The sequence below is a fragment of the Topomyia yanbarensis genome, unplaced genomic scaffold (assembly GCF_030247195.1).
Source record: "Topomyia yanbarensis strain Yona2022 unplaced genomic scaffold, ASM3024719v1 HiC_scaffold_101, whole genome shotgun sequence".
Lineage (NCBI taxonomy): Eukaryota > Metazoa > Arthropoda > Insecta > Diptera > Culicidae > Topomyia > Topomyia yanbarensis.
In genome coordinates this window covers 68,013-77,532 of record NW_026683237.1, presented here as the reverse complement: position 1 = coordinate 77,532, position 9,520 = coordinate 68,013, and the positions used below count along the sequence as shown (strand labels likewise).

At 40.8% G+C, this 9,520-nt stretch overlaps 1 long non-coding RNA gene across 5 annotated transcripts; it reads right to left on the bottom strand.

Moving 5' to 3' along the window:
- Positions 1 to 1,603: 1,603 nt before the first annotated feature.
- LOC131694587 (uncharacterized) lies at positions 1,604 to 5,133 on the bottom strand. Of its 5 annotated transcripts, none has more exons than XR_009306528.1 (3): positions 4,505 to 5,120; positions 4,060 to 4,451; positions 1,604 to 3,068 (listed from the first exon to the last, which is right to left on the bottom strand). It is a non-coding gene; the product is annotated as an uncharacterized LOC131694587 (long non-coding RNA). The 5 variants fall into 5 exon arrangements; XR_009306530.1 differs by having other exon boundaries at positions 4,313 to 4,451; positions 4,505 to 5,111; XR_009306527.1 differs by lacking the exon at positions 1,604 to 3,068 and adding an exon at positions 3,114 to 3,271 and having other exon boundaries at positions 4,505 to 5,121.
- Positions 5,134 to 9,520: the final 4,387 nt, after the last annotated feature.

The following is a 9,520-nucleotide window of genomic DNA, read 5'->3' as shown; positions in this document are numbered from 1 at the left end:
ATCGGAGCTTTTCAAAGTCAAGAACTTATATGTCGTGGTGCAGGAGACGCCAGTTGCTAAAAGTTTATTCAAAATTGTCTCCACGGGAATGCGCTGTTTTCAAATATCCAATCACATCTTGTTTGGAAATCCGGACGTCTTGTATAGTGTGTAATTTTACTAAATTTTGGATTGTCTTTGAACATTATTAGTTTATTGTTCGAGGGACATGTGCAATTTCTTTTTCTCACTATTATCACCGAACATGCCACGATCTTTTACTTTGTTGGCACACGAACATCAGGACCACATTGAGCTATGCGGAGGCATGGGAGCTATACTTCTTAAATCCCTCTCCTCGCGACAGTGATTCGGAATATATTGGGTTAAATATATATGGCATATGGCACGTTCCGTATGTAGCGGCGGCAACAGTCCAGCCGGCGCGGTCATCGGGATAGAACCAAATCCGATCGCATATCGGTTCCTCATGTGGCATGTGGCATATCCTGCAACTCCCGAATGTGCAAAAATTCAGTGTGTTGATTGCGGGACTGACACCGCCTTGAAAACATGAATCGAGCAGGCCCGTGAAAATTTTCCAGACTTTTGGGTTGCCACACGTAACTACTCGTTGTGGAAGCCATATACCTCCGTAATATTTCGGAACCAGTAGTTCCCAATGATATCCATTGTGCTCTTACTGGGATATCAAAACTTAATGGCCATTTCGGCGTCACAATTGATGTAGGCACCAATTAACAGAGAGTTGGCATCCGATGAACGCTGTCATATTCTAAAATGATTAACCAGATCGTGAAACTGACCGTGTACAAACCTTTGCCAAACATTTTACCTCTTGTCTTTTTGACACCTTATCCAATACTTCGTTCGCCTCGTCTTTCACAGTTGTTTGCTTTTTGCAGTTCCAAGACCGTCGCGGATGATTTCCTGTATGCTCTCAAGACCCCCATGCCAGTGATATTGTCCGAAAATGGGCACAAATAAATCGTTTGAACTGGATGTATTTTTCCAGTAAACACTATTAACAATATTTGTTATTTTTCTTGACCTGAAAAACAGTTTTCACTACCAGGTTATCGTTAACACTAATAAAATTACTAATATTTTTTTGCTCTCGTGAACGGATGTGGTTTTAGTAAATGCTGTTACTAGTAAAGAGAAAAAAACTAAGAAAAACTTCTCCCAATCGCATTGCGCGCATCAAATGATTGTCATTTGGTTCAGCCCGAGCACTGAAAACAGATAAATTACGAATGATGAACTGCTGTGATTTGGAATGATGATTATCAACGCCTTCGTTTACTTTTTCGAGTGCAATCAATTCCTTTATAGTTAAGTTTATCATTTGAAAATCGACAACCTGTTCATTCCAATTCAAATATGAAGTCATTCGATCTTGAATTCACTATTTTTTGAATGATTGCCATTCGAAATCGTCAACATCGAGTTTTTAGGCCGTTCATATGATAAATCATACGCTATATTGCAATCATTTTTGTTCAGTGTATATAATTATTATTGAAACAGTTTATTGCATTTTGCAAACGTAATTTATTGTTATTGGTTTCTTAAAAACTATTGATCAAAATAATATATTCTAAAAACATCAAAACACAATCCAAATGCTTGTAACATGCTACCGTTGTATAAAAAAAACCTCACATTGAATTCAAACTTTTGACACTTTGCTTAATATAGTTTCGTTACCAACACACAGAAAAAAAATATTGGTAAAAGTAAGAGTGTTCCGCTCTTAGCAAAAAACAACTAACGCCTACTATCAGGTTGAAAGTAAAACTTTTAAATTAATCAAGAATAATAATCAAAATAAAAGTTTTCCTTTTAAGCTAATGAAGAATAGTATTCAAAATAAAAGTTTTATTTTCAAACTAAGAGTATGCGTTGGTTCTTTTTTGCTAAGAGTGAAAAACTCTTATTTTTACCAACATTTTTTTTCTGTGTGAATGTCATCATGACAATCTTACAGCTTTAGCACCCAGTTAAGCTCAGCCGGAAATGAACCGGAATTCTGGCTGGTTCCAGTTCGTATTCCGACTTCAGTGGCTAATTAGAATCGGTTGTGTTACTGGAGCCAGAATACGAACTGGAACCAGCCAGAAATCCAGTTCATTTCCGGCTGAACCACAACTTTTTTTATCGCTACTCCCCCGGTACGTGAGTCTTCAAAAAAAATTCTTCAGTTAAAACATGTTACGTAACATCGGTGACTACGAAAGTAAACGAAGAGAGACAATTACGCAGTATTCAAATTTAACGGTAAAAATTTGTTGCCTTCCTTCAGCGGAGAAAGTTATGTCTTATGTGTAATATAACTTGTTTTAGTTTAGTGCTAGGGCGTTTAGTGACAACGGTTTGCCTTGCTCTCTTGGTTCGATCTCGACTATAGGTTCTATCTCTCGATGCTGAATCATGGCAGCTAGCAACGGAATTATTCTTCAATGTGAAATTTACCCAGCAGTACCAGAATATAATATTCGCGCAATCAACGAAGAAAAGTTTCCGGAATTTGCGTCGGAGTCAGTCGAAACTTTTCATAGTTTCGATTGATACCGTTTCCGAGCTAGTGCTTTTTTAAAGATATTTTTCTGATGAGTCAGAATTTGTAATTCCGGACATATTCTCTTGCCTAGTGCGTAATTCTACTGGATCGTTGATCGACTTTTAACAATCGCACCGGGAGGTTGCTGATCTAGCTCAGTGCCTTCAAGTTTTACGGTAAACTTAAAAATTGCTGGGTGACTTGGTTTCTTGCTTGAGCGCAAAAGAGTGGTTTCCTTTCTGCTAACAATGATTAGGTTTGTTCCAGTACACGGAAGTCACTCCCTGTTGCTCCGGAACAAAACATTCTTGCTCCTTTTCACTCCGATTTGCTACCAAAAGAAGGAAAAGAAAAGAAGATAATACAGGAACGATTTTCTCCCTGTTTTCTCCGGAGTACTTCCAGTTTCTCCTGGTACTGGAACAAACCTATTGCTACCAGTGTTCTCTTGCGGCAACGTTGGTCCATCACAGAATCTCTTACGTTTGTGCGGTGCTGGTGTTTTCTGAAAAGAGGAAATAAATCACTTTTACCACAAGTTGGTGAATAGTGGGACGCAATTCTTGAGCGTTTTTTCAAAAAGTCATATCTGCAATGAGTTACTCTCTTTGTTTACTTTCTCTTCTGTTAATAATTCGGTCACTTTAACATTTATCCCTCAAGTCTGGTCATAATATGCTACTTAAAACCACCGTCTTTCGATCTGTACTGTAAAATAAGTGAAAAGCGTTATAGTGACACCGTAAAAATCGAAAGAGAAAGTAAACAAAGAGAGTAACTCATTGCAGATGTCTTTTTGAAAAAATTCTCATGCGTCAAAATATTCGTAAACAGGCGTGTGTCATGAATGCCACCTGTATATTAACCACAATCATAGTACACTCAAAAAAGTAAACGTTATGCCTATTGGTTTATAGATTTTTGCACTATTGCGGAAGCATACGTTTACGACACTATTTACTGGCACATAAACCTAATGTGTGTATTTACAATAAATATTAATCTTACATTCACATTTCATAATTATTAGGCACATAAAACCCCATTCTATAACAATATGCACATATAACTTATGTGTGTGCATACATAGTTTATACAATTGACACATAAAAGGTATGTGTGCGCTCGATAACAATAGCATTTCTTCTTCATATGATTTTTAAGCGGTTTGAAACAAATAGAATTATCGTTTCGATTTTTTTAGTGTACTTTTGTGCAGAGAATATTGTAACAACATAACGATAAAGTCAAAGTAACACCTTTCCGATCCGCTTTGGCAACGGTTCAGTACCGTGCACGAATGCCAATATTATTTTACACGCTTCAAATGTGAGCACACTTGTCCGGGACGGTGCCGTGCCGGACAAGTGTGAATGCTCGCTTTTGATTTGTATGAAAGAATATTGGTGTCCGTGCACGGAACTGAAACGGATCGGATAAGTGTAAATAGTGCTTAATGCTATAAATTGAACCCTTCCATAATAAAACTGAAATACCTGCGTCAGATTGTTTAATTGATTGTACATTTCCAAAGGTAATCAGCATTGTGGGGCAATGTAGTTCAGCCGCCATGGTCATCGGGATAGAACCAAAGCAGATCGAACATTGGCTTCTCATGTTGCATATCATGCGATCCGTCTAGCTCTCGAATCTGATTCAGGGACTAAGACGGCTATGTGAAACCAGTAGATTTGGCCATCACCTAGTGCCGGTCGCGTGGAAATTTTCCAAACCTTGGGATAGGAATACCTGTAACTACAATCTCTCGGGACTCGTGGTTCCTAGGGCTGTGATTCCCGTACGATATTGAATCGTTAGTGCCACCATTTCACCAGAATAATAGTTCCGATCAACATAGTCATCAATTGACAGCTATTTGGCATCCATCCTAAAAAATATGATCGTGAAACTAGCTGTGCACAAACTTACGAAACATTTTACCTATTGTATATTTCACTCCCTTTCCAGTACTCCCTCTTTGCCTTGCATACTATGGCTTTGACCAGTTATTTGCACTAAATAACGGCTATTCCCTGTATGTTGAAAGACACCATGTCAGTGACATTGCTCCAAAATATGCAAATAAATCCTTTGATCCGGACGCTAGTTTCTCTCCCAATACCAGGAAATCAGCTCCAAAGCAATTTTTCTAGGGTACGTTAGTCTTGAAGATGACAAGCAGCAGTTTTTTCACGTTTTGATTTCGCGAACTGACTTTTTGCGACTGCACAGAAATAATGAAAAAACTTATCTCGCAAACGCATGAAGCGCTTCAAATGACTGTCATTCGAGCCAGCCCAAACACTGGAAACAGATGAAACACGAATGATCAACTACTGTTAGTTGAGATGATAATAATAAGCACCATCGTTTACTTTTTTGGGTGCAAATAATTCATATGGCGTTATGTCTATCCTTCGAATATCACAGACTGTTCATTCCAATACAGACATGAAGTCATTCGATCTTGAATCCACCATTTTTTGGATGATTGCCATTCGAAATCGTCAACATTGAGTTTTTATGTCGTTCAAATGACAAATCATATGCTATATCGCAACAATTTTTGTTCAGTGTAATGGGAAAATGTGTCGTGCTCTCGGATAGATTGTCACTTTTTCCATCCGAGGTGAGATTTAATTTTTGATATATTGTCTTCGAATTAATAATTTTCGTACAGACTGAAATATTATACTAACTTAAACCTATTTTCAATTTGAACATTTCTCTACTTAAATTAAAGTCAAAATGATGAAAAACGCTATTGAAGAGCTGACAGCAAACATCTACCGGGTCATTCTGGCCGTACTGCGTGCGATGAGTAGAGCGCCGAAAGAAGTCCATTCTCCACAGAGACCTACCAGGAACATTGAAGTCCAGCTTAACGAGAAGCAGAGGGCAGTCAATGTTGTCAGCGAGAAGATCGAACACAAAAAGTCGCTGCAGAAAAACTCACTTGTTTCGTAGCGTAGGCAGGTTGATAAGAGCACAACGATGCTCTTACTACGGTGGTAGTTCAAATCAATTTCGCCAGGGAAGCTGTCGAAGAGCATACCGGGCAAAGCTCTTTTGCACCCGTTCTATGCGATTAATGTGTACGGTGTGATACGGAGCCCAAACGATAACTCCATACTCTAGAATGCTGCGTACCAGACTGATGTACAGTGCCTTCAGGCAGTAGACGTCGTTAAAATCTTGGGTGTTTCGTTTGATTAGTTCTAGTACTGCATAGGCTTTAGCAGTTACTGCATTGGAGTGTTCGATGAAACGTAGCTTATGGTCAAGTATAACACCAAGGTCCTTAATTGATGAAACTCGTTCTACTGGTGCAGCGCTCACTGCATACTCAAACGTAATTGGCGAGTGTATTCGTGTGAATGTGATTATGTTGCATTTCTGAATGTTTATAGTCATTCCGTTTCTATCACACCAACTCATGATCCTATCTATGTCCATCTGAAGTGCACAACAATCTACAGTTCCAAGTCGCAGAGATGCACTGCGGTTTGTAAGGTACGAGAAGATCCAATTGGTCAGCCATCCGTGTCAAATAAACGAAATAAAAAAAAAAATTGGTCAGCCAGTCCGGAAATCCAATTCGCATCAACTTTTCAACAGCTAGCTGATGAGAAAGGCGATCGAAAGCGTTGGAGAAAGCTACATACACTGCATCAATTTGTTGTCGTTTTTCTAATTTATCAATCAGCGTTGACACATAGCTCATTAGATTCGTTGTTGTTGAGCGACAGTCTGATCAGAATCGCCATCAATCCTGGGACGTTTTTGTGTCTTACTGGAAGTACTATCCTTTCGGCCAGCTCGATCTTGAAGTACACTTGGAATGTGTTGCAAAATTTTGTTGATTTTTGCGCTGTTTTGTTCCATCTCATGTCTTAGCTCCATTAGTGTTTTGTTTTGTTCAGCACTAATGGCCTCCATGGCATTGTTGGTGGATGAAATCGTTTGACGAAAAGTAGCATTAGCCATCCATTTAGTACAAGAGTTACACATCCAGAATAGATTAGCGCATTTGGCGATCAAATATGGCGGCATATTGTTTCATGCACTTTAGGTGGAAAGACGACTTACAGAATCCACTGCAAACGCTTTCTTCCACTGTTTCAATTACACGAGTGCAGGCACAACAGAACGACGCAGCATCCATTGTAATGGTTACAGAGAAACTAAATTCGGCAAAATCGTTAAAGTTGCGGCTCGGAATAGGTGTACTCCAGGTATGATGAGCGAAGCGATGATCGATGAGCGGGATTTAAATGTTGAATGTAGAAAACGGGGATTTTAAGCACAAAAAACACTGATTAGGAAACGAGTAAGCCACACGAACAACAATGTTATTTACCTCGAACTGTCCTTGAACCTGAATACTGTTTCCACTGGTCCTACAATATTTTACGCTGTTATTACAGATTACCGCCACCGTCGTTCAACTCGAATGCGTCTAATTGAGGACAGCAATACTCATGGTTCCCGCTAGACTTCTGAATGATTTTGGATGAGAAGGAGAATTTGGAAATTGGATAGTTGAAAACTGCTTTATCACGTGTATCCGCGGGCAAAGTAAAGATGAAGGAGTTCCCTTCGTCGATGATTACATCTCCACTCAGGTCAGGTTGTCGATTATTTGACAAAATTCTCCGGAATCAAACCAGTCGATCTGGATGTTAACTTTAGCAACAAGAGACTGAAGACGCTGAAAAAGTCCTACCAAAAAATACGCTATCTGGTGAACAGTGGTGTCATCTTCGATGGACATGCACTCAAGAACGATTTTCGCTTGATCAATATGATTGTTCCGCCGGAGCAAGTCGTGGACACGGTTTACCTGTTTCATCTCCCCATCATCGCATGGTATCGCTTCGCTTCTTGGCATGACAATTCCTCGGGATCAAGATCCAATCCGAGACACACGATTCCGTTGAGGATGCCTGGACAGCGCTTTTGCTGTACAAGAACTATCTCAAACTGAATGCTAAGGATGAGTTTACTATGGCGCTGTCGAACCTGTACGAAACCGGCAAGAAGTTGCAGTGCCGAGTTCGGTTCGGTTCGGATCCACAGGCACTCTTCTTGTGCAACAACTTGCGTGCAAGTAAAACGCGCGGAGCTAGTCAGCTGACTAGCTCCGCGCGTTTTACTTGCACGCAAGTTGTTGCACAAGAAGAGTGCCTGTGGATCAAAAGTGCGGTCGACGCCATCCGGACGGTGTGTTAACTCGGGCTTTGCCCCCCGACAATACAAGAGAAGCACTAAAGTGATTACGAACACGTGCTTTATTCTTATATAATTATACCATTTTCGTGATTCGCACATTCGAGTGAAAGAGTGCCATACCAGCCCAAAACCCTGCATAACGGGCCGTCGACTCCCGGTGCGGGGTGGCTTATAATCCAGCTCCGGTGGCCAACTGATTTAAGGACAAACAAAAGTCTTACTGTGAAGGTTTTTCTAGTGCAAGCTGAACGGTGTCAGTCAGGTTAGTTTTTCTCCTATTATACATTTTCACCACAGCTTTGAGTCGAAACCACGTGCGTTACTAGCGGTAACCTAAAACAGAAAAGTCTCGGACGGCACATTCCCGAGCAAACAATATCTGATCCACCTTTTCTCGATGGACACCGATAACCCCCCTCCCTTCGGGAGGCTACCGCTCAGCAACAAAATACCAGCTTACATGAATAACGGGGATCAGATAAACGAACAAACCTTAATCATGCGAGCATCCAAAGACGCCATGGGAAACGATCAGTCGCTACCCTACAATCCATTCTTGATCCACCTATCGTTAAAAAACGCCATCGGAAGAGAACCGAACGAGGTAGTCAAGGCGAGCAAAGAAGCCAGGGGTACACAGTATGTCCTCAGAACCTCTTCCCAAAAAGTATACAGCCAGCTCATGGCGATGACACAGTTAGCAAATGGGACCAAGATTGAAATCACACAGCACCCAGTGCTAAACAAAACGGCGGGCGTAATATACGACCTAGACACAAAAAACTTATCCACTGACCTGATACTGGAAGGACTCAAAAAGCAAGGGGTTATTGAAGTACGTCGAATCACGAAAAAAGTCAGTGGAATCCCGACTAATACACCACTACTGGTCGTCTACTTTGAGGGTTCGTACCTACCGGATTATGTATACTTGGGAGTGCTGAGGGTAAACGTTAGAAGATATTACTCCAGCCCCATGCAGTGCTACAGGTGCGGCCGCTTCGGGCACGGTAGCAAAAACTGCAAAGAAAAGGAAATCTGCCTAAACTGCGGAACGGAAGATTTAAGCACAGAGAACAGACATCCATGATCGAACAAAAATATTTAAAAAAACGTGTGTAAACATTTGAATTAATATACGAAAAACACTAGCGCCGCCACACCAACCTATCCCAACTATCCGTCAAATCGATTCTGGAACCGGTTCGAAATCCTGGATGGATTCAGCATGGAATCTAGCTCAAAGAAAACAACCGATTCCGACTCTATCGGTTGACGCATTTGAGCTGGAATTCATGCTGGAAGTCCGAATCGGTTCCGGACTAGTTTAACTGGGTAGAGGAATAACCGCTGTCAATTCTGTCGCACTCAGCCACAAAAAAACATGACGACAGTAGCGCACCTGGTTTAGATATCCAAACTACCTTCGAAACCGTTAGAGATTTTACACAAGTTGAATGCTGAAGATGGACGTCTGTTCTCTGTGATTTAAGTAACCACGAGACAACCATAGAAAATCCATGCAAAAAACAAGCTACTGCGTAAACTGCAAAGGGGAACATTCGGCACGAGACCGCACCTGCTCCGTTTTCGAAGCAGAAAAACACCTGATCAAAATAAAAACGGACAATAACCTAACCTTCCCCGAGGCCCGGGCATTGTTGAAACAGGACAGAACAGGAAAGGAAACATACGCGAGTAAGGTAAACGCACGAATGGACACAA